Genomic DNA, 4,153 nt, shown 5'->3' with positions numbered 1-4,153 from the left:
ACAACTAAGAGTTTGCATGCCACAACTAAGGAGCTCACGTGCCTCAACTAAGACCCAGCACAACCAAATAAATAATAAATAAATTTTTTAAAAAACCGGAGACTTCTTCCCTGCCTCCTGACTGCCAGGGCACAGGAACATGACCAAGGAACCCTCCACATCCTTCCAATAATTGCCTTCTCTTTTCTACCTAGGCTTTCTGTTGAGAATTATAACTCCTACAGAAATTGATATTGAGGGTAGGTTGCAGGCAACAAACCCTCCAGAAAAATGGAGGAATCTAATTGTGATTACCTTGCCCAGGTAGGGCCAAAAGTGGTGGCAATTCCACAATATTCATAAATGGGAATCTGAAATCAAAGAGCTCAGGAAGGTTAAATAGCTATTCAAGTTATTTCTTTACTGTTGAGGACAGGGCTTTGGATGATTTCAATGCACCTATGAAAGAATAAGATGGAAGATATCAAGAATTAATGGTGTGAAACACAAAAGACCCCCGAATAGCCAAAGCAATGTTGAGAAAGAAAAACGGAGCTGGAGGAATCAGGTTCCCTGACTTCAGACTATACTACAGAGCTACAGTAATCAAAACAGTATGGTACTGGCACAAAAACTGACATATAGATCAATAGAATAGGATAGAAAGCCCAGAGATAAACCCACACACATATGGTCACCTAATCTATGAAAAAGGAGGCAAGAATATGCAATGGAGAAAAGACAGTCTCTTCAATATGTGGTGCTGGGAAAACTGGACAGCTACATGTAAAAGAATGAAATTAGAACACTCCCTAACACCATACACAAAAAATAAACTCAAAATGGGTTAAAGACCTAAATGTAAGGCCGGACACTATAAAACTCTTAGAGGAAAATATAGGCAAAATACTCCTTGACATAAATCGCAGCAAGATCTTTTTTGATCCACCTCCTAGAGTAATGAAAATAAAAACAAACAAACAAACAAAAAAAAACAAATGGGACCTAATTAAACTTAAAAGCTTTTGCACAGCAAAGGAAACCATAAACAAAATGAAAAAACCCTCAGAATGGGAGAAAATATTTGCAAACAAAGCAACTGACAAGGGATTAATCTCCAAAATATACAAACAGCACATGCAGCTTAATATCAAAAAAATAAATCACCCAATCAAAAAATGGGTGGAAGATCTAAATAGACATTTCTCCAAAGAAGACATATAGACGGCCAAAAAGCACATGAAAAGATGCTCAACATCACTAATTATTAGAGAAATGCAAATCAAAACTACAAGAGCTATCACCTCACACTGGTCAGAATGGCCATCATCACAAAATCTACAAACAATAAATGCTCGAGGAGGTGGGGAGGAAGGGAGTTCTCTTGCACTTTTGGTGGGAATGTAAATTGATACAGCCACTATGGAGAACAGTATGGAGGTTCCTTAAAAAACTAAAAATAGAACTACCATGTGACTCAGCAATCCCACTACTGGGCACATATCCAGAGAAAACCAGAATTCAAAAAGATACATGTATCCCAATGTTCATTGCAGCACTATTCACAATAGCCAGTACATGGAAGCCACCTAAATATCCATCAACAGAGGAATGGATAAAGAAGATGTGGTACATATATACAATGGAATATTACTCAGCCATAAAAAGGAACAAAATCGGGTCATTTGTAGAGATGTGGATGGACCTAGAGACTGTCATACAGAGTGAAGTAAGTCAGAAAGAGAAAAACAAATATCGTATATTAACACATATATGTGGAATCTCAAAAAATTGGTATAGACAATCTTATTTACAAAGGAGAAATAGAGACACAGACATAGAGAACAAACATATGGATACCAAGGGGAAAAGTGGGGGTGGGATGAATTGGGAGATTGGGATTGAGATATACACACTATTGATAGTATGTATAAAACAGATAACTAATGAGAACCTACCATATAGCACAGGGAACTCTACTCAGTGCTCTGTGGTGACCTAAATGGGAAGGAAATCCAAAAAAGAGGGGATACATATACATGTATAGCTGATTCACTTTGCTGTACAGCAGAAACGAACACAACATTGTAAAGCAACTGTACTCCAATAAAAATTAAAAAAAAAAAAAAAAGACGCATGCACCCCAATGTTCATTGCAGCACTATTAACAATAGCCAGGACATGGAAGCAACCTGAAAGTCCATCAGCAGAGGAATGGATAAAGAAGATGTGGTAGGGAAGAGGCGAGGCCGGTCCCAAAATGGAGGTAAAACCGCCGCCCGGTCGCCCCCAGCCCGACTCCGGCCGTCGCCGCCGCCACCGGCGCCGGGGGGCAGGAGGGCTATGATCCAAAGGAACCAGAACAGTTGAGAAAACTGTTTATTGGTGGTCTGAGCTTTGAAACTACAGATGATAGCTTAAGAGAACATTTTGAGAAACGGGGCACACTTACAGATTGTGTGGTGATGAGAGACCCCCAAACAAAACGTTCCAGGGGCTTTGGTTTTGTGACTTACTCTTGTGTTGAAGAGGTGGATGCAGCAATGTGTGCTCGACCACACAAGGTTGATGGGCGTGTAGTGGAACCAAAGAGAGCTGTTTCTAGAGAGGATTCTGTAAAGCCTGGTGCCCATCTAACAGTGAAGAAAATTTTTGTTGGTGGTATTAAAGAAGATACAGAAGAATATAATTTGAGAGACTACTTTGAAAAGTATGGCAAGATTGAAACCATAGAAGTTATGGAAGACAGGCAGAGTGGAAAAAAGAGAGGATTTGCTTTTGTAACTTTTGATGATCATGAAACAGTTGATAAAATTGTTGTTCAGAAATACCACACTATTGATAGGCATAATTGTGAAGTGAAAAAGGCCCTTTCTTTCTTTTTTTTTTTTTTAAACATCTTTATTGAAGTATAATTGCTTCACAATGGTGTGTTAGTTTCTGCTTTATAACAAAGTGAATCAGTTATACATATACATATGTTCCCATATCTCCTCCCTCCCGCATCTCCCTCCCTCCCACCCTCCCCATCCCACCCCTCTAGGCGGTCACAAAGCACCGAGCTGATCTCCCTGTGCTATGTGGCTGCTTCCCACTAGCTATCTATTTTACATTTGGTAGTGTATATATGTCCATGCCACTCTCTCACCCTGTCACATCTCAACCCTCCCCCTCCCCATATCCTCAAGTCCATTCTTTAGTAGGTCTGTGTGAAAAAGGCCCTTTCTAAACAAGAAGTGCAATCTGCTGGATCAAAAGAGGTCGTGGAGGTGGATCTGGCAACTTTATGGGTCGTGGAGGAAACTTTGGAGGTGGTGGAGGTAACTGGCCGTGGTGGAAACTTTGGTGGAAGAGGAGGCTATGGTGGTGGAGGTGGTGGCAGCAGAGGTAGTCGTGGAGGAGGTGATGGTGGATATGATGGGTTTGGAGGCGACGGTGGTAACTATGGCGGTGGTCCTGGTTACAGTAGTAGAGGAGGCTATGGTGGTGGTGGACCAGGATATGGAAACCAAGGTGGTGGATATGGTGGTGGTGGTGGAGGATATGATGGTTACAATGAAGGAGGAAATTTTGGAGGTAACTACGGTGGTGGTGGGAGCTATAAAGATTTTGGAAATTTTAGTGGACAACAGCAATCAAATTATGGACCCATGAAGGGGGGAAGTTTTGCTGGAAAGCTCGGGAAGTCCCTATGGTGGTGGTTATGGACCTGGTGGTGGAAGTGGTGGATATGGTAGCAGAAGGTTCTCAAAACTCAGAAGAAAAGGGCTACAATTCTTAGAAGGAGAGAGAGCGAGGAGTTGTCAGGAAAGCTGCAGGTTACTTTGAGACAGTCGTCCCAAATGCATTAGAGGAACTGTAAAAATCTGCCACAGAAGGAACAATGATCCGTAGTCAGAAAAGTTACTGCAGCTTAAACAGGAAACCCTTCTTGTTCAGGACTGTCCTAGCCACAGTTTGCAAAAAGTGCAGCTATTGATTAATGCAATGGAGTGTCAATTAGATGTACATTCCTGAGGTCTTTTATCTGTTGTAGCTTTGTCTTTTTCTTTTTCTTTTCATTACATCAGGTCTATTGCCGTGTAAATTGTGGTAGTGGTACCAGGAATAAAAAATTAAGGAATTTTTAACTTTTCAAAAAAAAGAAGATGTGGTATATAAATACAATGGAATA

At 40.9% G+C, this 4,153-nt stretch overlaps 1 pseudogene; it reads left to right on the top strand.

Annotated features, from left to right (window-relative positions):
* Positions 1-2,239: 2,239 nt before the first annotated feature.
* On the top strand, positions 2,240-3,889 carry LOC137751197 (heterogeneous nuclear ribonucleoprotein A3-like; annotated as a pseudogene).
* Positions 3,890-4,153: the final 264 nt, after the last annotated feature.

This window comes from Eschrichtius robustus, chromosome 17, assembly GCF_028021215.1.
Source record: "Eschrichtius robustus isolate mEscRob2 chromosome 17, mEscRob2.pri, whole genome shotgun sequence".
NCBI classification, from domain to species: Eukaryota; Metazoa; Chordata; class Mammalia; order Artiodactyla; family Eschrichtiidae; genus Eschrichtius; species Eschrichtius robustus.
The sequence above is the reverse complement of the archived record's forward strand: the minus strand, read 5'-3'. Positions and strand labels throughout refer to the sequence as shown.